Source organism: Molossus molossus, unplaced genomic scaffold, assembly GCF_014108415.1.
Source record: "Molossus molossus isolate mMolMol1 unplaced genomic scaffold, mMolMol1.p scaffold_m16_p_11, whole genome shotgun sequence".
In the NCBI taxonomy this organism is placed as follows: domain Eukaryota; kingdom Metazoa; phylum Chordata; class Mammalia; order Chiroptera; family Molossidae; genus Molossus; species Molossus molossus.
This window is the reverse complement of record NW_023425346.1, coordinates 32,145,935-32,168,853: the sequence shown is the minus strand read 5'-3', so window position 1 is coordinate 32,168,853 and position 22,919 is coordinate 32,145,935. Positions and strand designations below refer to the sequence as shown.

The following is a 22,919-nucleotide window of genomic DNA, read 5'->3' as shown; positions in this document are numbered from 1 at the left end:
GACCCATGCACCAAGAGGTCGCAGGTTCGATTCCCAGTCAGGGCACATCCCGGCTTGCAGGCTCGGTCCCCAGTGGGGAGCATGCAGGAGGCAACCGATCCATGGTTCTCTCTCACATCAGTTTCTATCTCTTTATCCTTCTCTGTTCCCCTCTCTCTCAAAATCATTAAAAACTTTTTTTTTTAAATCATGAATTAAAATAGACTTCATGTCTTCAAAGTCTCATATCCATTATGCAGCCACGTAGGGTCCCTTTCTCTCCCAACACCCCACAGAGTACTCGCTCTGGGTCCTGACTTCCCCTGCACTCTCCCTCCCTGATGCAGATCCAATCCATCATGTCCCAGCTCTGTCCCAGGCTTGTAGCCTCATACTCATCACTGTCCTGAGCAAAACACAGGGCACTCCTCTAGGGAGCAGCTCCATCCTCCTCAGACACTGTGGGAAAGAAGAATAAATAGAAACGTATTTTCTATTACCCGCATGGAGAAATATAGCTGCATCCTCAGCAATCAATTCCTTGTAAATATGTTAATAAAGCCACTGAGACTTCCAGGGTTGGTGTGGTTTCCTATAGAGCTCCTTTACTCTTCAAAGCAGCAAATGAGATGGTCAAAGAAACAGAGGTCAAAGTACCCAAAGACTAGAAGCCTTTTTTTCCCCAACAGTTGTGTTAGTTATCCATTGCTGTGTAACAAATTACTTCAATTCCTAGTGGCTTAAAACCACATTTGTTATTCCGCAGTGGGAGGGATCCAGGCACTGCTTTGCCGGACCCCACAGCCCAGCCTCTTGCTCTCAGGCGGCCAGTGCTGCAACCATCTCAGGGCTCAGCTGCCGAAGGATCCGCTCCAAGCGCACCCGTGACGGTGTCGGCAGGACTCCATTGCTCACTGGGTGTTGGCGAGAAGTCTCAGTTCCTTGTCACATGGGCCTCACAGGAGCAGTAGGCATCATTAGAACCCGAGGGGGGGGGGGGTGTCAATCTTTTACAGCTTCATTTCATCCAATCAGTTTTGCTGTACTCCATTGATTAGAAGCAAGTCACTAAGTCGTCTGAAGGATGCAATTACACATAGGTGTGAATATCAGGAGGCAAGGAACATTGGGAGCCATCTTAGAAAGCTGTTGGTCACAACCACCAACAAATGAATTGTCACTTACTAATCTCTTACATTGCAATAAGGCAGAGAGTAGAGTCCAGGAGTGTAACTTTGGAAACAGACCCCTCTCTCAAAGGGAGTCTCACTCTGAGGCAAGACGTACAGAGATGATAAGAGAAATAACAGCCATGCTAAGCAAAACAAACAAACAAACAAACAAAAATATAAGACAGCAACCATCAAAGGAGAAAAGTAACATATTAAACTTCACAAAAATATAAAATTCTATACATTAAAAATCATACACAATAATCAAACAATCTGCTAAGGAAGGTTTGCAACATATACAGCAGAGTAGATCTCTTTAATACCGTGTTCTTACAAATCAGTGCAGCAGCTGTAAATGCACAGTGGGAACACTAGCCAAGAGCATAGAACTCAATACACAAAAGAATTACAAATTACCTTAAATGCATGAAAAACTCTTTGGCCTCATTTATAACTAAAGGAACACCTATTAAATTGGCAAAGATTACAAAGGATAATAACACCCACTACTGTAATGTATACTAGGAAGGCAGCCTTCTTTTATCCTACTGATAAGAGGTAAATTTGTATAATTTTCCTGGGATTGCAACATAAATCAAACCCTGGAAAGGGCAGAGGTACAGACATCCTGCTGAAAGTGACAGAGGTACCAGGCATGCAAGCATTTGTATCTTCCAGGGGAAAAAAGGTGCAAAGTTGTATGGAGACATCTGGGACCAAAATTGGAAAAGTGGGTTTATGTCAAATAACTGAGAGCCTCGAACAACAGGTCATAGTGTCTGGGTGACATTCAACTGGCAGTGAAAAGTCACTGGAAGTTTTTAAACACGTGAGTTATCAGATGAAAGAAGAGTTCTCAGCCCAGTTAGAAACACCACTGAGCTATGAATCCAGGGACAGAATTGGAGGACGCACCGCTCTCTCCATGAGACCTCTGACCCTCCCATGCTGGCTTCACTGTCCAGCAGGGACAAACAAATGGCCCTTCTTACTGAAGGACGACTTGGATGCGTTGCTCAGCCTTTTGAGCTCCTTTGATCTTTGTCATTTGAAGCCTATTGGCATATGAATCAGATAGCACCTCTCACAGGGCATGGAATAGGACATAGCATGAACAGCAGCAATGGAGGTGCATAACCCAGGGCGTGTTACTTAGGATTCTTTGGGTTGCAAGCAACAGAAATCTGCTTGAGTTAGCTCAAGCAAAAGCAGAAGAGGAGTTGATTATAATTCTTGAAGAAATAAATCTGGGCTGCAAATGGGCTCAGAAAAAAACTGGAATCAGGGACCTGAACATTCTCTTTGTCTTGTCTTTGTTCCTTTCTGGGCATATGCTTTCTTCGTTTTCTCTTTGCGTGGTGTGTTCCTTGGTTTTTCCAGGCTATATGACAGAATATTCAGCACTGCCAGCTCAAAAGGAATGTGTCTAACAAGTTGGAATTATGAAGGCTCTGTGTCTCTCAGCCCTGATTTCAGTTTCTGGAGAAGGACTCTGATGGGCTCAGCTCAGGTAAGATGCCTCTGTTGGACAAATCATCTCTGATCAGTGACAGCATCGTGTTCAACAATCATGGTTGCCAGACGTAATCCCTTAACTAAGCGAATTCGGGTGGTGGAGGGTGGACAGGCAGACCCCAGCAAAGGGAAAGCGCTGGACAGACAACCATGGTGTTGATACCAATGGAGCTTGGGAATAAGAGAGGCCGTGAGGGAGACCTCATCCTTTCCCCTGCAGAATTCTTCCCCAAATGGATGCAGGGGCAGCAATATTCAATACCGTGTGCCCTGCATAATCTCTCATATCAGATTCTACCAGAGTTAAATGCCCCACTCTCTGCTCCTTCCTGCCGGCTTCTTCCCCAGCGGCACACATGCACATGAACACATATGCACATGCACACACAAATTGCCTAAAGGCAGTCAGTAAAATCCAGATCTAGCGGCCCAGATATGGCCATTGGTCAGCCTACCGCCAATGGCCTCTGCCTTGGGAAGCCAGGTGATGCATTTGGTCCAGCTGGCTTGTGGATGGCTCAGGACTCCGAAGGTGGCTTTATTTGTCCCTTAAATGACCCATTTCCTTTTGCGAGGAGAGAGAGTAATTAAATTGCAAGAAATTAACTGGATAAGACTCTCTAAACTAACCCAGAAAAGAGATGAATTTGTAACAGTGCTTGAGGAACCCAGCCCCGCTGGCCCCAGGGAAGCTTCCAGGCTCTGCTGGTGTGAGCAGGGCCACAGCTTGAACCCATTTGGCAAATGATCCTCCAGCCCGCTGACGTTCTTACTCCTACAGTACACACACTGGCCACGTTCCGCCTTTTACTTCTAACTAATGCAAGCTAACAGTTTGTGCTTCTTTGTCCGCTTTTACGGGCATTCATCTGGCCATTGCAGCAAAATACCGACACCAGCCTCGAAACATAAATCCTAGGGTCTACTTTACTCTATTTAATCCATACTATACACACACACACACATACATATGTATGATATGCAAGCATGTGTGCATTGATGCCACACATATATGATATATATATGATAGACATCTTTGTTCTAGTGTTTTGAAAAGTTCATTTATTTCATGGCTATCTATAAAATGCCTGCTAAGTGCCGGACACGTTCTAGGTGCTGAGGATACAACAGTGACAAGATAGATGTGGTACAAGCACCGTGTCCTGAAGGAGGTAGACAATAAACAAGTATATGACACGGTATGTCTCCCGGTAATAGGTGAAACGAAAGTAAAGAAGGGTAAAGGGATGGTGGATACTACTCTAGTTCAGGTGATAAGGAATTATAAGAATTTGGAGATATGTTTTAATCCTTAAGCTCTAACAGAAGAAGAAATGTAGGAACATACACACATACACAAAAAGCAACCATTGAAGGAAAAAAGTAACATATTAAACTTCACAAAAATATAAAATCCTATACATTAAAAATCATACACAATAATCAAACAATCTGCTAGGGAAGGTTTTGCAACATATACAGCAGAGTAGATCTCTTTAATACCGTGTTCTTACTAATCAGTGCAGCAGCTGTAAATGCCCAGTAGGAACACTAGCCAAGAGCATAGAACTCAGTACACAGAAGAATTACAAATTACCTTAAACGCATGAAAAACTCTACACATAAAAAAATTAAAGAGAAAGAAAGAACGGAAGGAGGAAGGATATTAGTTAGCTATTGCTGTATCACAAACCACTCCAAAATGCCGTGGCCTAGAACAACAACCGTTTCCTATTTCTCTCCAGTCTACGCGTCACTGGGCAGTTCTGCTCAACTAGCCCAGGCCCAGTGGACCCAGCTGGGCTCTCTCCTATTTCAGGGGATCAGTGGTTGTCAGCTGAGTCTAACATGGTCTTGGCTCTTCTCCCTGTAACTCTGTGTCCCTCCAAGGGGCTAGCCCAGGCATCTTCTGTGGTGAGGTAGAAGTGAGAGAGTGAGCAAGCCCAGTTGTTCAAGGGATTAAGTGAAAATGTGCATGTACTTCTCTTCTTTATATTGAATGTTTTGGGGTGGCATTGGTTAATAAAATCATATAGGTTTCAGGGGTACAATTCTATAACACATCATCTGTCTATTGTATTGTGTGTTCACCATCCCAACTTTCCTTCCATCACCATTTACCCCCTTTTGCCCTCTCCTACCTCCCCCACCCCCTTTCCCTTTGGTAATCAGCACACTGTTGTCTGTCTACGGGTGGCTGCTTTCTTTGCTTAAGCCCTTCAGCATTTTCACCCAGGCCCCAGGGCCTCCCCTCTGACAGATGCATCTGCCCCCGGGAGAGGTTTTCCTCAGAACCTGACCCTGCTGGCACCTTGGTTTTGGGCTTTTCAGCCTCCAGAGCTCTGAGAAATACATTTCTATTGTGTAAGCCTCCAAGGCTGTGGTATTTTGCATGAAGCCCAAGCTAAGGCAGGTGCGGACACATGGAGGCAGTGAGCAGGTGAAGAGGATTGGGACCAGGGACACAGAAAGACACTGGGACCCGCCAAGTCTATTCCAAAACTAGAAGTGGTTTGGGGATTTTCCATGCTTGGGGCAAAACCAGTTGCGTGTGAAAGGTTCTAGTTCTGCCTGGAGGACTCGGCATAGCCTACTCCCTATCTTCAAATGTCAGGCAAGCTTTTGGAATAGATTTTTAAAAAGATATCTTCCTACACTCAGACCTGTGATTCATTTCCTTCCTCTCCCCTCCTTTTAGATGGCCAGTCGTGTTTTCAAAACTAACATCTCTCGTCAGCAGGCAGAACCTTAGATTTCAGGTAGGATGTACTTGTTTTATTGCTCATCGTTAAGTCTAGTGAATTCTTTGTCTAAACTGTCTTTCCTGTATCCCCTTTTCTGCATGTCCTTAACATCATTCTAGGCGAAGCCGTTATGACATCACCCCTGACGTGCCCCCCTTAACTGCTCGCTCGGCCCCGGGTACTCTGATCTCATATTTATCCTTCCCATAGCCACTCTAAAACGTAATTCCATTTTTATTATTCCATAAACTATCACCAATGTGCTAAGGCAACAAAGAGAAATGGGAGGCATCACCGTAGAAAAAGTGGACACAAAATGATACATAATTGCGGGAAAGGTGATTACCATCCCCCTAAATCATAAGAGTTAGCTAAAACGCTAAGAGACTTAATATGACAGTTCCATAAAGTGACCCGATGGAAAATAAATAGATGAAATTACCCATTTTTCTGTCCGTCAGGAACATTCAGCCACATAAGGGAGAGGAAGCGCCATGAACAGGACTCAGTGTCTCACGTGAAGGTGGAGAGAAGTGGACACTTCCTGCAAGTGGACGATAAGGAGAGTGAGGGCCCAGGTGCTGGAGCTGGACTGCATGGGTTCTAATCCCAATTCCACTTTTTCACTCTTGAGTGACTTTGGGCAAGCTACCCAACCTCTCTGTACCTGAATTTTCTCATCTGTAAAATGGGGGTGATAATTGTACCACCTCACAGGTAAGTGTAGATCAGTGAGATCATACACAGAAAGTGATAGAATAAGCACCATCGAAAGGGTTGCTATTATTATTTTTATGTTTTATTATTAGTAACTCTCAGTCACACTTTGTCATCTGCCCTGAAAATTTGCCTTCAGCCCCAAGTCTCACACGTTCTTCCATGAAGCCCGGGCCAGGTAGCTCAGTTGGTTAAAGCGTCATCTTCATACACCAAGGTTGTGGGTTCGATTCCCCAGTAGAGCACATACAAGAAGCAACCAATGAATACATAAATAAATGGAACAACAAATTGATGTTTCTCCCTCTCTCTTTCTCTCTCCCCCACCCTCTCTCTCTAAAATCAATAAAATAATTTTTTAATTAAAAAAATTCTTCCATGAAAACAAGTCCATTATTTCCTAACATCCAGTCTTTGATTAATATAGGGGTGCAAGTCCAAGACCCACGCACTGTGCTAGCTCTTCTAATATTATTGACCCCTCCTTAGCTAAGGGTATTTTTTCCAAAAGCAATCCAAGTCTGCAGAGATACAACTCAACATCCAGCAAAGGCTTAAATTCTAAAAATGTTTAGCTCCTTGGAACTGGTCTCTAGTACCTTCATTTAGGAGCTTTGCTTTATATTTGCATTACTAAAATTTCTACTTGAAGGTAATTCTAGGACCAAAAGAATTGCCTCTTAAAAGCAGCTTATAAATAACAAGAGCTGTCTGTTTTCATCCTCTTAATTATCAAGGTTTGAAAAATATCAGGACTCAGGTCTCAGCTTGGACATGTCAGAACGAATGTCCAACATACCTTCATATTTAAAGGTTTTACGATAATGCAATGATGCGGTTGCATAGTTTTGCCCTTGGAATCTAAAGGTGATCAGGGGCTGAAAGTACTGCTACCTGGAGGCAGCAACGCAGGCGGCAGGGACTCCAGGCTAAAGATGAGTAAGAGAGATTACCTGGTGTTATGTTACTCTTTTTTGTTTATTTCCCCTTTGTTACCCTGAGCTTTCAAGAACTGTTAAAAATTTTTTTTAGCCTGTTCTTGGCTGTGGAATTAAGGGAAGAGTTGTATGCTTTATGTTCTCATACTGGGGCTAAATCCTCAAAAGTAAAGCAGAGGTTTCCAAGGTCAGCCTATAGGTGATAGAGTAAGCAGTGAGAAATCCCCCAGGAGACAGTGACTCTCAGAGCAGGAATGAAAGCTTTGAGGTCCAGCCAGCACTCCTCACTTGGTGATTCCTCCCCGTCTCCAGCCTTGGAGAATCTGGGCTAGATTTTATTAGGCTAGCCATCTGGTTCTTTTCAGTATAAACCCAAATAGCATTAATACAAAGAGGGATGTTATATCATGTTTCAATGCCACAGGGAGTTAGAGGCAAGTGTTATAAGAATTCAAAGGAAAGAAGCCATGTCTAGTTGTCGAAAGGTCAAGCAAGACTTTCTTGGGGAAGTGACATTTGAGTAAAAAATAGTGGCTTAAACACACAAGGATTTATAGTCTCTGTAAGAAGGTAATCCAGGACTTATATGGCAGCTCCAGGAGGTGACCAAAGACCCAGTAATCATAGCAAAAAGGTTTCCTGTTTCTATTCGGCCATTCTCACTGTGTGGCTTCTGTTCTCAAGATTGCCTCATTGTCCAAGATGACTGCTAGCACACCAGCCATCAACACTATATTCTAGGCAACAAGAAAGGCAAAGGATCACAGTCCTGACTAGACAGCTCCCTTTATATAACTTTAAGATGCAGGCAACACTTCTACTTACAACTCATTGACCAGAACTCATTCACAAAACTGCACCTAGATGCTATAGTCTTTTAGCTGGGTGCACTGCTGCCCCAAATAACATCGGGGTTCTGCGCCTGCACAGGAAGGGGAAAATGGATATTAAGTCTCAACTAGTGGTCCCTGGCACAGGAATTTTGAACACTTCTAAACAAAGTAATGATACCAATTAAAATGCCGCAAAGTAAACCGCCTGACCAGTGCGGTATAAAATGGACTAGACCGGAGTTCCACACGGAGATGTTAGCATGAGGAGCTCTGCAGCCCACTCCCCAGTAAAACAAGCAAAGCTGGTGAAAACTATTTTAAAAATGAGCATTTGAAGTCTCTGGAAACTGTCCTGAGGGCATACAACAGATAAGAAACATTTATTGAAGGAAACCTATGAAACTTGACAAGAACAGCAAGCATCTGTGGCACCTGAGCCACAACCCACTTCCTCCCTCTCCCTACCCCATCTCAGCTTGATGGAAGCTCTACTCCAAGCAGGTGTGGTCAAGAAGACAGGGCTTCCTCTCCCCTCATCCCCCCCGACCCCCGCTCCATGGTTACTACGTGTCACTAAGGCAGGCAGGACACCAGAATTTCTCATCTCCATCTGCAAGTTAAAGAGGTTAAATTCCTGGTGAGCTCTCTTCTTCCATCCAGGCTAACTCATAGGATAGAGGTTATATCCCAGGCATGACAAACCAAGAACACTGAGGCCTCAATCACCTTCATCCAAATTTGCTCCCTTGTAAGGTAGAAACAAGCCAAGAAGACCAGAGGCTACCACACCAACCCATGCTCAGAGCAGTGGCTCTGAGATTTTGCCCAAAGGAAGAGGCAGTTCATAAGAAAAAAAGAGTTCCAATGTTCTCTGTTTTTTTTAAGAAACTGACTTTATTTGAAACAGCATATGTAATAGTTGAAGCCCGAGATGTTCTAGAAAAGAAGATCCTCTTTTCATTAAGAGCCAATAAGCTAAAGAATAAGCTACATAGTTCACCAGAGAGGACAGAGGAAAGGGGTTGTTAAAAAGAGCCCTTCTGGGGTCAGAACAAATCTCCAATACTGACTGAAAAACCAGTTCTGGAAGGATTCCGAGAAGACAGGAGACTAGGAAGCACCAGAAACTGCCTCCCAACCAGGACAATAATTGCACTGGCAGGAGCTATCTGATACAGTCTTTTGGAACTCTGGCATCTACTGGAGGTCTGCGACTTCCAGGGGAAGGCTTGCATGATAAATTACAGTTCATTTCAGTCAGCTTCATCTCTCAGCACAGCAGCAGCTATCCATCTCCCGCTGCTCATTCCAAGGCCAGGCTGTTGTGCACATGTTCCTGGAGCAGCTTGCACATAGCTTTCAGGAGCCAGGATGGACGAAGAGGAGCCTGTACTTCAAATACCAGGGATCTCTGAACACTGATTGTTGTTTCTGATCACAGAGGTGCAGACAAAGAGGCATGACCATTATTGCATCTCCCCTCATTGTTGCTAGCAACCCACCTCTGGCTAATATGACTTCCAGGTGATTTTAAAGGTCCGATGCCTCTCCTTCCCTTTATTTTTCTCATTTTTAGAGCCTGACATTGAAGACTGGAACATTTAAAAACAAAGTCACAAACAGGGAACATTAGAACATCATAGCACTTGCCCAGAGAAAAGCATAGGCTAATAAAAGACCTTAAGTTTACACCTCAGCCTGATCCTTGGCACAGAGACAGCCTATAAATAACCACAAAAACAAAAACCAAGCTTAGCAAACCCTGGAGAAGGAAGAGAATCTGACGTCCAGAGTTACCATATTATTTAATTCAAATGTCCAGTTTTCAACAACAAAAAATCATACATACAAAGAAACAAAGTATGGTCCATTCAAAGTTAAAATAAAAACCAATAGAAACTGTCCCTAAAAAGTTGCTGATGGCAGATCTACTAGAAAAAGACTTTAAAACAACTGCCTTAAAGATACTCAAAGAACCAAAGCAAAAGGTGAAGAAAACAATGTATGAGCAAAATGGAAATATCAATTAAGAGATACAAAACTTAAAAAGAAACAAAAAAGAAATCCTGAAGCTGAAAACTATAATAATTAAAGTGAAAATTTTACTAGAGGAATCCAAAGGCAGATTAGAGCAGGCAGAAGAAAGAATAAGAAAACTTGGAGATAAGACAATAGAAATTATTGAGTTTGAGAACCAGAAAGAAAAATGATTGAAGAAAAGTGAACAGAGCCTAAGGGTCATACAGCTATTTTAGAACTCTAGTATCTACTGGAGGTCTGCAACTTTCTGGGGAAAGCTTAGATGATAAATTACAGTTAATTTCAGTCAACTTTATCTCTTAGCACAGTAGCAGCTATTTTTGGTCAGCTTGGACACCATCAAGCTGACCAACATACATTGTAAAAGTTCCAGAATGAGAAGAGAGAATAAAGGGTAGAGAGAATATCTGAAGAAATAATGGCTGAAAATTCCCAAATTAGATAAAAAATATAAATATAAACATCCAAGAAGCTCAATAAACTCCAAGTAGGGTGAAGTGAAGTCACACTAAGACACATAATCAAACCATACAAAGAGAAAATGAAAGTTTTGAAAGCAGCAAAAGAGATGTGATTTGTCACATATTAGGGATTCTCAAGAAGACTATCAACAGATTTCTCAATAGAAACTTTGAAGGCCAGAAGGCAGTGGGTGGATTATTCAAAGAAGAAACTCAACAAAGACTCCTATATTCAGCAAAAATGTCCTCCAAAAGGCAAAAATTAAGATATTTCCAGATAAACAAAAGCTGATGGAGTTCATTGCCAATAGATCTGCCCTGGTAGAAGTTGTAAAGGCAGTCCTCTCAATTTCAGTAAAAGGACATTCATTAGATGGTAACTTGAAGCTATGTGAAAAAACTAAGATCTCAGTAAAAGTAAATACATGAGCAATTATAAAAGCTAGTATTATTGTAACAATGGTGTATAACTCCACTTTTTGTTTTCCATATGCTTTAAGAGATTAATACATTTTATTTATTTATTTAACTCATCTTTATTGTTGAATGTATTATAGGTGTTTCTCCCTTTTTCCCCCATTGATCCGGTCCTCCCCAATCCTGCCCCCTCCTGCCTTCCCCACACTATTGTTAGAGTCTATTGGTTATGCATATATGCATAGAAGTTCTTTGGTTTATCTCATCTCGCCCTTTCTCCCCCCTTCCCTTTAAGGTTCATCAGTCTAACAACCAATTTGTACTTCTTAATTCCTTCATCTTTTTCACCCATCCTCCCAACCCCCACCCATCTGACAAGCAACCAAAAGTTCTCTGTATCTATGAGTCTGTTTCTGTTCTACTTGCTCATTTTGTTTGTAGATTCAATTGTTGATAGATATGTATTAAATTGCCATTTTATTGTTCATATTTTTGTTCTTCTTCACCTTCAAGAAGACCCTTCAACATTCCATATAATACTGGTTTGGTGCTGATGAATTCTTTTAGCTTTTTCTTGTCTGGGAAACTCTTGATATGTCATTCCAAATGATACCTTCACAGGATAGAGTAATCTTGGTTGTAGGTCATTGCTTTTCATCACCTTGAATATCTCTTGCCACTCCTTTCTGGCCTGCAAAATTTCTTTTGAGAAATCAGCTGACAGTCTTATGGGAGCTCCTTTGTAGGCAATGGGCTGCTTTTCTCTCGCTCCTTTTAAGATTCTCTCTTTGTATTTAACCTTTGGCATGCTGCTTGTTTGAGAGATTTTAGGAAACTCTGAAGCAGATGATGTGTCTTGGTGTGGACCTCTTTGGGTTCAACTTGTTTGGGACTGTCTGTGCTTCCTGGACTTGCATGTCTGTTTCTTTCACCAAGTTAGGGAAGTTCTCTGTCATTATTGTTTCAAATAGGTTTTCAATTTCTTGCTCTCTCTCTTCTCCTTCAGGAAACCCATGATGTGAATGTTGGCACGCTTGAAGTTGTCCCAGAGGCTCTTTACACTATGCTCGTTTTTTTGGATTCTTTTTTCTTTTTGCTGTTCTGGTTGGGTGTTTTCTGCTTCCTTATATTCCAAATCAATGGTTTGCTTCTTGGCTTTACCTACTCTCCTCTTGATTCCCTGTAAATTATTCTTTATTTCCGTTAGCGCATCCTTAATTTCTGACTGGTCCTTTTTTACGTTGTTGATGTTCTCACTAAGTTTCTCAGAGGTCTCCTTAAGTTCCTTGAAGGTCTCACGAAGTCCCTTGACTGCATCTGAATGATTGCTTATCTCCATTTTGTTTAGTTATTTGCCTGGAGTTTTGTTCTTTTCTTTCATTTGAGACATGCTTCTTTGTCTCCTCATTTTGGCTGCTTCCCTGTGATTGTTTCTATGTATTAGGCAGAGTTACTATGTCTCCTAAGCTTCGTAGGGTGGCCTACTGTTGTAGGTGTCCTGTAGGATCCAGTGGCACAGTCTCTCTGATTACCCCAGCTGGGCCTTCATGGTGCACACCTTCTGTTGTATTTGAGTCTTGATTGCTGTTGGTACATCAATGGGAGGGACTTACTAAGGCGATCAGCTGCAAGGACTGGCTGTGCCCACTGACCATTGGCCTGACTACCTTGGAGGATGAGATGTGCAGGGACCCACCACACAGAGTGAGACTTACTTCATCAGGGCTCTGGTACCCACTGAGTCTACTCATTGAGTGAGTCACTTATGGAGGTGGTTGGGTGGTGGTGTTTCACAGTGTTCTGAAGCTGTCCACTGGGTGTGCTGGCTCTGGGGCAAGGTCAACCACTGCCTGTGTTCTATCCAGGGCCACCTGGCATCAGCTACAAAGTGATCTACAGATGGCTGTTTCTTCTGCTGGGCTTGGAGGTGCCCAGGAAAAACCAAGTTGTGAACCAAGGCTGGATGCTTCTAGTGCCAGGCCTGGGGCCACTTAACGAGAGGTATGGGGCTCGCTGAGACCAGATGCTTCTTGTTTGAGAGATTTTAGGAAACTCTGAAGCAGGATCCAAGACAGGCCAATCCTACGGTAAAGCCTTTGGAAACAACTTGGGTGGGCCTGAAAGTTGGGTGGGGCAGGGCCTCAGGGAATCACCAGGGAAGGGAAAACAGTATGAGCCAGGTTGCTGGGGTCCCAGATATGGCACCCATCTGCCTGCCCTGTGGGGGCAGGGCTCACCAAAGGAACAACGGCCTCCGCCAGCACGTCTGTCCAGGAGAAAGCTGCTCCTCCACATCTCGTCCCAAGGCCAAATAGCTCAGTTCTTCCCTGTTCTCTGGCACCCCTCAAGCTGCCTCCCCTCCAAACTCAGAGGGAGCAGGTCTGAGTAAGTCTGTGCATGGGCCCTTTAAGATCAGCTGCCTGGGGCTCCAGGAGCCGCAGCCTCCCTGAGCCTCAGTTCCCACTGGTTTTTCCAGCCAGAAGTTATGGGGACTTCTCTTCCTGGCACTGGAACCCTGAGCGGGGCACCTGGTGTGGGACAGGGACCCCTCAGTCCTCAGGAAGGACCTTCCCAGCTGAGGTCTCTCCTGATTTTATCCGCCACATGTGGGTGTGGGACCAGTCTCGGTGTGGCTTTTTTAATTCCATAGATGTAGGACTTCCATTCAGCTTGATTTCAGATGGTTCTGAATGATGGTTGTTCTGTAGTTTAGTTGTAATTTTGATGTGGTTGTGGGAGGAGGTGATAGCGCGTTTACCTACGCCGCCATCTTGACCGGAAGTCTGGAAAGACTAGCACTAATACATTTTACAAAACAATTATTAGTCTAAGATTTAGTATTATAACTCTGGTTTGTAACCCCACACTTTGTTTTCCACATAGATTATGAAACAAATGCATTTTAAAAAAGTATTAGCTTATGTTTTGAACACACAATGTATAAAGATGTAACTTTTTGTTTAGCACAATAATTTTGAGATTTATCCATACTGTTGCATGTATCATGAGAACATATCTTTATATTGGTGAGAAGTATTCCACTTAATGGTGAAAAGACTGGACACTAACCCTAACACTCTTGGTAATTCATTGTCAATGAGTCATACTCTTTGAGGAAATCAAAGAAAATGAGAAAAGGAAATTTTCTCTCAACATGTTTCTAAACATCTCGTTTAGTTCCCTAGGGATATAACGTTTTAACATCAACAACTGAAAGAGGTGAGGGCAGAGCTATTAAAGGAGCAGATATTTTGTATGTTGTTGAAGTTAAACTGGTGTAAATTCAAATTAGAGTGTTATAATTTTATGATGTTAAATATTATCTTCATGGTAACCACACAGAAAAATAAAGCTAAAGAATATACACAAAAGATGCCTGGCTGGTGTGGCTCAGGGGACTGAACCTCCTCCCATGGACTGAGAGGTTCTGGTTCCATTCCTGGTCAGGGCACATGCCTGGGTTGCTGGCTCCATCCCCAAGGAAGGTATGCAAAAGGCAGTCAATCAATGTTTCTCGCTTACATCAATGTTTCTATCTCTCTCTCCTTTCTCCTCTCTCTGAGAAATCAATGAAAAACTTTTTTTTTTTAAAGAATATACACAAAAGGAAATCAGAAAAGAATTTAAATGTTTTATTATGAAAAATAACTAGCTACAAAAGAAGGCAGTAATGCATGAAATGAAGAACAAAAAAATTATAAGGCATATAGAAAACAAAGAGCAAAATGACAGCAATAAGTTCCTCTTGATCAGACATTACTTTAAATGTGAATGGATTAAACTCTCCAATCAAAAGACAGGTTAGCCTTGGCTGGTTTGGCTCAGCGGTTAGAGAGTCGGTCTGCAGACCAATGAGTCATGGGTTCAATTCTGGTCAAGGGCTTGTACCTCAGTTGCGGTTTGTTTCCTGGCCCTGGTCAGGGTCATATGAGAGGCAGCCAGTCCAAGTATCCCTCTCACGTCCATGTTTCTCCCTCTCTCCCTCTTCCTCTCAGTCTATTTGAAGATAAATAGAGTGGAATGGATAAAAAAAATATTATCCAACTATCTGCTGTCTACAAGAGATTTATTTGGGTCCAAAGACACAACAGATTGAAAGTGAAATGATGGAAAAGAATATGCCATGCAGGGGTGGCTATATAAATATTGGAAAGTATATACTTTAAATCAGAGGAGGTTACAAGAGACAAAGAAGAATATTATACAAAGTGGGACAAAAGTAGGTTTATAGTTGTGAATATGCAAAACACAGAGTTTATTCTTGTATTATTAATTGTATTATTTTCCATGCAAACAACTGTAAACCTATTTTTGCCCCACCTTAAATATAATAAAAGGTTCAATACAGCAAGAAGATATAAAAATTATAAACATTTATATACATAATAACTGACCAGCAAAATATATGAAACAAAAATTGATAGAATTAAAGAAAAAAATAAACAGCTCTCTAATAATAATTTGAGATTTTAATACCCCACTCTCAGCAATGGATAGAACAACCAGACAGAAGATAAATAAGGAAATAGAGGACTTAAACAACACAGTAAACCAACTAAATCTAAGGGACATATATAGAACACTATCCAACAATAATAGCATACACGTTCTTCTCAGATGCACGTGGAAGTTTCTAGGACTGACCACATATTAGGCCACAAATTAAGTCTCAGTATATTCTAATAGATAGATATCTTCTCTGACCACAAAGAGATGTTAGAAATCCAATGGAAGAAAACTGGAAAATTTATAAATTTGTTGAAATTAAACAACCAGTAAATCAAGAAATAAATCACAGGGAAAACAAAAAAATGCTTTGGCATAAATGAAACTGAAGACACAGCGTACCAGAACGTATGCGATGTAGCTAAAGCAGTGGTTACAGGTAAATTTATACCTGTAAATGCCTATATTAAAAAAATAATATCTTGCCCTGGCCAGTTTGGCTCAGCAGTTAGAGCGCCGGCCTGCGTCCATAGAGACCCAGGTTCGGTTCCCACTAAGGGCGTGTACCTCAGTTGCAGTTGTCCCTGGCCCTGGTTGGGTTGTGTGGGTGGCAACCACTCGATGTGTCCCTTTCACGTCGATGTTTTTCTCTCTCTCTTTCCCTCCCACTCTATCTGAACAACAAGAACAAAATAATAATAATAATAATAATAAAGATCTTAAATCAACAACCTAACCTATCTTAAGACACTTTAAGAAAAAAGAAAAGAAATTAAACTAAAAGCTAAAAGAAGGAAGGAAATAATAAAGATTAGAGCAGATAGAAACAAAAATAGAGAACAGAAAAACAATAGAGAGTACTGATGAAACCAATAGTTGCCTCTTCACAAAGATCAACAAAATTGAATCTTTAGCTAGACTAACCAAGAAAAATAAAGAGGAAGCTCAAATTACTAAAATCAGACATGAAATAGGGAACATTATCACTGACCTTATAGCAGTAAAAAAAATATAAGGGAATACTATGAACAACTGAATGTCAATAAATTAGATAACTTACATGAAATGGACAAATTTCTATATAAATACACTAAACTGACCCAAGAAGAAGTTTTAAAAATCTGTAATGTATCCACACAATAGAATATTATTCAGCAATTGTAAGAATTGAATGATTTTATTTTATATTTTTAATTATAATAAATTAATTTAGTGATAAATGCACATGGCTAGACCCTAAATACATTATGTTAAGCAAAGGAAGCCAGTCACAAAGGACCACATGTTATATGATTTCATTATATAAAATGTCTACAGGGACAGAAAGTGGATTAATGGTTGCCTAGGGCTGAGGGAATGGTAGATTTGTGGGGAGTGAAGGGTAAGGGGTGTGGGGTTTCTTTTTGGGATAATAAAAATATTTTAAAAGTGATTGTCATGATGGTTGCACAACTTTGTGAATATATTAAAAGTCAATAAACTGCATATCTATTTAATGATAAATTGTATAATATGTGGCCCTGGCCAGTGTGGCTCACTGGTTAGAGCATCAGCTCATGTGCCAAAGGGTCATGGGTTTGATTCAGTGGCATGAACCCGGGTTGCAGGTTTGATTCCTAGCCCCAGTTGGGGTGTGAGAGGGAGACAACCAATCAGTGTGTTTCTCACATCAATGTTTCTCTCCTGCACCTTCCACTCTCTCTAGAAATTCAATGGAAAAAATATCCTCTGGTGAGGATTAAAAAAATAATAGTAAATAAATTAAATTAATGTGTAGTATGTGGATTATATTTCAATAGAACTGTTTCTTTAAAAAAAAAAGACGGTCTGGGGAGAATCTGAAGGTGGGGAGGCTACTGTGATGGTCCAGATAAGAGACCCGAACTGGAGGGAAGAATGAGAACGGAAGTCTAGAGGAGGGGACAGATGCTGGTCCTGGGGTAATAGAAGGTGAGCCACTGCGTACTAGGGAGAGGAAAATTTTAAAATCCTTCTCTGGCAGCATTTTAAAGGTCAAAAAAGTACAAGAAGCTTCCTGGAGACTGCTTCAAAAAAAGTCTTGTTGGAAACACAAGAAAATGTCAAGGATACACACACACACACACACACACACACACACAGAGCAATGCATTTAAAATAATTCACGACATGGCAAACGGCAGCGCTGGAAGGGGACTGGGGAAAGGGGAAGGTAGTGCATTATGAAGAAAAGACGGCCCTGGAGAAGAAAACAGAAAGATTGCCAACTGAGGGGCGTGTCCATGAATTCATTCACCAAAGTCTGATTGAGCATCTGCCATGACCCATGCTCCGGGACACCCAGAGGGAAGACGGCCATGAGCAGAGGAAGGTAGAGACTGGCATCAATGCTGCCAACCCACAGTCCACACCTGGGGTTATCAGAGGTTGGAACTGGCAAGGAAGGATCCTCCCCTCGAGCTGTCAGGAGGGACGTGACGGGCCCCTTCATTCTGGACTTCCAGCCTCCGGGCTGGGAGATACACCCGGTCTGCGCTGCTTTGCTAGCACACGCACGGGAAACCAGCGAGGTGCTTATGGCAGAGGTTGAACAAGAGAAGCAGGTCCTTGGACAGGGAGGTGTGAGAGAGGAACTGATTCCTGACATTTTGAAAGCAGAGCCGAGAGGAATGTGCTGATACATCGGGTTGAAAAGAGAGGAATTAGTTGGTCAGAAACACACTTGAGGAGCACTTTCCAACGACCTCCAAGGCCAGTGAGTGTTTCAGTTCTGGACCTCAAAGGGAACAGATCGATCAATGGAATTTCGTGATGGTTATAGGGGCTGGGGAACAGACCCAAGAATGAACAAGGTGGGGCAGTCGAGGTCACAGAGCTTTGCCTCTGTTTCTGTGAAACACTCTAAGAAACTGGTCACTAGGCAGCATTTAGACCAAATGGACACAGTAGTCTTGGCTACACCACTGAGCCTTGAGCCCCAGGAGTTCCACTGGAAAGCATGGGTCAGGGAGTGAGTGAGGGTGTGAGAACTCCTGGGCGTGCAGGGTGACAGAGCCTGAGGGTCGCCTGCTCAGGCGCCGGGGCAACCTGCCACATTTTACTCACCAGAAGGCCACCCTGGCCACAATGGGGATGTTTAATGCAAAGGACCTCTGGGCAGATCCTGCTTCTCTGTAGCAGCCAAACACATGTAAGGCCAACACCATGCACTCAGACTCGGTGATTTTCCCCATGAGGCCTGAGAGATGAATAGATTTTTGGTACGTTCAGTGATGGCGGTAGTGGCTGGGTGTGGAGAGGTTCCTGGGAGGACCAGGCAGCACCTATCAATTGTTGGGTACTTTCTAAACATCAACATTATGAGACCCATTTTACAAACAGGTCTAATTTATCCCACGGCAGGGTGGTGGGTGGGAGAGATTTGCACAAGGAATGAGGCCCCAACAAGAAGGGTAGTATTGCCCCCATTTAACAGATGAGGAAACTGAGGCTCACAGACATTGAGGAATGTGTCCAAGACTGCACAGTGGCAGCATTGCATTTCAAACTCAGGGCTATTTGCCTGAAAGTCTTGGATCCTCCCATTATCTTGTGTGATGTGACCTTTCTTGCTACTCAGCACAGTCCGTGGAGCAGCAGCAGCAGCATCACCTGGGAGCGTGTCCATAATGCAGACTCTCAGGCCCCAACTTGACCTACTGAGCCAGAACCTGCATTTTAACATGACCCCAGGTGAGTGAATTTCACATTAGAGTATGAGAAGCACCACTCTACCTTTAAAAGGCTTTTGATAAGTGTCCACTCAAAAGTCCACTCAAGAGTCCAACTGCCTCACTTTACAGATGAGGAAACTGAGGGTCAGAGAGGATGAGTAAGTTGTCCTGTGTTCCTAACTCAATGCTTCTAACAACAGTGTGGACCACAGAGGACCCTGGTCAACATGCTGCTATGGCCAGAAAAGGCCGTCACACGATGGGAGCAGTGAGCCAAGAACAACACTAAAATTAAAGAGAAAGCATTGTCCCACCTGTTACACAAGGACAACAGAGGGGCAGCTGCAGCATCCCAGTCCCTCGCCCAGACCTGGTCTAGGCTCCCTTGTAAGAGTTACACTGACTCCTCCCCATGGCAGTGGTGAGCCCCTCGAGGGCATGGATGTTCTCACTCCTTTCCTTCCATCCATGTTTGAGGACATCACTGATGCTAGCGGGTGGGCGGTTTGCAGAAGGAATGAGGCTCCCACAAGAAGTGTTGAACTGAAAGCAAAGCCTGTGTATGTGCCTGGGGCAGCTCCCCAGTCTTCACTCTCCCATTCACCTTCCTTCAATATTTATTACAAAGTATCAAACTGCTTCAGCAACCTTTGGACTTTTCCAAATTCTTTGACAGGAGTGCTAGTAAGTGTGCCAGTACTTTACTTTCTTGCATTGACCCCGTTTTCTCTTCAATACCATTATTACTGCTGAAACTGCCAGGGCACTTTGGCTCAGAGCTCTAATGGATATTGGGCAGCTGAGCCCTATAGGATCAGCAAAAATTCTCCCTGGACACAGCTGGATGCCAGTGCCCAGCCCTCTCCATCCCTTGACCCCAGACTCTGCTTTCACCTGCTGCTGGCACCTACCAGCTGCCTCCTTGCAAACTCGGCCCACCTCCAGACAACAAACAGCATGACCAGCAGACAGTGAACTACCCAGTGAGCTTCCATCCTGGTGAGGTCTCTGCGGAGTGAAGGCCAGACCGAGATGACCAAGTTGATGACGAAGCCAAGAAGACCAAAAGGCCTGCAGACCCACAAGCCCAGCCACCCTCTTCTCTGCTTGAGTCAAGAATGTCCTCAAGCTCTACCTCCAGCTGCAGGCATGCGACAGCCAGCCCATCCATGCCCTTGCAGAGGAGGGAGCCATGATGAGGGGCCTTAGCTCTCTGCTTGTGTGTCCAGCCCCATTCCTTATTGCTGCTCTTGTTGGCTGTCTCTAGAATGCTCTAGGTTCTGATTCCAGCTGCCAGCTGGAACCCTTGATTTTTTCTGTTGCCTCCTTCCCGATCTCAGATTCTGGAGTCAGTTCCTTGGACTTACAGAGCTTCTACATCGTTGTCTAACTTTCTGGGCTTTCCTACAGCAACCCCTATTAGTCAGGCCATCAGGAGTCCACCCTGACCGACTAACTGCCCATGACCAAGCCCAATGGCTATAATCCATCCTTGTTCAACTTCTTGGCCAGTGACTGAGACATAAGAGGCTGCCGTGCATCCCCAGACACACGCATACTCACATCATACTAGCAATCATTCTTTGGGGGACCGAAAGGAAAAAACAAATACATGGTCGTTCAGCTCGAGGAGTTAAGAAAATAGACACACCTTGAAAAACTTGACCATGTGTACAAACTGACACCACAGCCCCAGCTGTCGCACCTCTGTCCACTCATTTTTGACCCAACCCAGGAAACTTGACTCAGCTGCAGGGAATCAGCAAACCTCTTTGCACTTGACTCTAAGACAGATACACAGAGATGGTCCATGACCTCTAGGGATTTGAGACCTAAACTAGAGAGATTAATAAAGGCCAGTTGGATAAAAACCATTAGACCAAGGATGAGCGGCTGAGGTCTGACGCAGACAGGTCAGCGGGTATGTGGGGGGACAACGGGAACCAGTCTCTGAGTCATCGACAAGTGAGGCCGTGGAGCTCCACATGCAAGATGACGTGGGCGAAGGAAAGCTACTAGCTCCTCCCGACCACAAACTCAACACGCTACCCCTCCCCCCCCAATCCGGGCAAACTTCACAGCATGAGCGGGAATTTCAGCAATTGCTCACTTGCTGGGAGACAGACTGGCTGAGGAGGAGCAGTGGAAAGGAGAATTCAGGACATGGGCCTGTCATGACGAGGCGCGGAGGGAAGTGGGAAGGGAGACAAATGAACTAGGAGAGCCTCGCCAAGTAAGAAATGATGGGCTCAGGAGCAGGGCCAGGAGAAAGTGCATTAAGATGAGAGTATTGAATAGAATCCATAAGTCATGAGCAAGACACAGCCAAAACAGTGGTCAGAGAAGCATGATGGTTAAAAGATATGAGATGAATTAAAGACACCGCCTGAGTGACAGTCTTGGCTTTATACGCTTGGCTGTGTGACCTGGGACACGTTCATTCACCTCTCCACGCCTTATTCTCCTCACCTGTGCGTTAGGAATGCTCACACATGCTTTCACCCCTGCCTCTGTCTTCAGCTCCAGCTGGTGTGGAAGGTGCTCTGGGGACTTACTCTCCTGCTAACATCTTCGCAGTTGAGGAACAGGCCAGGTGCTTCCCAGCCTGTAGGCCTCCATCTCTGTGGAAGTGCAGGGAAGGCAATGTCCCCCTCAGCAACCCTCGACCAAAGGCAGATGGGAGCCAGGGGGACAGTGGCCTTGCTGGGGACAATTAGCCTCCCTGGCTTGGGCAGAAGATCTGGGGTGGGGTAGGGAGTGTTCTGTGTGCTCCTGGTGATCCTGGGGCGTCAAGACTCTCTTGCCTATAGCAGCAACCTCTATAATGTTCTCTGGGGTGACTGTCCCCCCTCTTCCTCGCTGTCCCTGCCCTCTCCCTCCTGCTTCCTGGGACGACTTTCCTATGGACAGGCTCTCAGCCACATCCTTGTCTCAGACTCCGCATTCCAGAGCCCAAACTAAGACAAATACCTTTCTCATGAGGTGGCCGTAAGGAGAAAAGGAGAGAACCTATGTAAAGCTCTTGGAAGAGGAGGGGGAAAGACCTCAGTGACCGAGAGAAAAAAGCAGCACCTAACTTCCGTGATCTGGTCGGACCCAGGCTGGCCTCGGTGTCGTCAGAACCTCTTCTGATGCTCACAGCGAGGGCGTGTTGTTCTCCTGCTGGACAGAAACCGTCTCCGAACACCAGTGTCAGGACGTGAATGATCTCATGGGACACCAACGCTAGACGTTATCTCTCTGATGCTATGATAAAGTGAGACAAAAACAAGGTCACTGTACAAACAGCTCTCTCTGACTCTCTGCCTCCCTCCCTCCCCCCACCAAAATGATTGACTGCTGCTTCTTTCTGGTTGTAGCTTTCACCTCACTCTGATCTGCCCTCCCTGTAGATAAGATTATTGACTTCCCTGTACTTCCAATCATAGAATCGCCCCACCTCCTGACAGCAAAGCCCCACATCCTGGACCCTCCCTGAATAACCCAGCCAAAGCCTTCCTGTCTCAGGTTCTTTCTCACCCCTTCCTGTGACACCCCTGCCAGCAGAGGTACGTCTGGAGCATAGGAAGGAAAGAAAGGCCAGGAGGAGGTGAGACCAGGAGACAGGTCCTCTCTCACCCCAAACCAGTTAGCACCTGCTCAGCTCTTTGGCAAGCACATGCTGGCACCTTCTGTGCTGAGGACAGAGAGCTCAGGGTTAGTGCTGAGTGCAGACAAACCAACCCAGAGACACCGTCCCCATCCTGGAGGAGTTCGTGAGCTAATGGGGAAGAGGGCACACACTTGCAGGAAGTAGCAGAGGTCAGTGCAGGTAGTTAAGGGACACAGTTCCTGCCCCTTCAGGCCCTTCGCTCTCCTGTGTTTTACTAGGCTCAGGGGAGCCACAAAAGCCTTTGTAACCACATCAAACTTTCATGAAATATTTATTTACTTTATATTGATTTTTAAAAAGACACTCCACTCTA

The 22,919-nt window shown here is 44.0% G+C and overlaps 1 long non-coding RNA gene across 1 annotated transcript; it reads right to left on the bottom strand.

Moving 5' to 3' along the window:
• Positions 1–5,892: 5,892 nt before the first annotated feature.
• Positions 5,893–22,179, bottom strand: LOC118624974. The gene is made up of 3 exons (XR_004958589.1): positions 22,027–22,179; positions 21,424–21,575; positions 5,893–5,954 (listed from the first exon to the last, which is right to left on the bottom strand). It is a non-coding gene; the product is annotated as an uncharacterized LOC118624974 (long non-coding RNA).
• Positions 22,180–22,919: the final 740 nt, after the last annotated feature.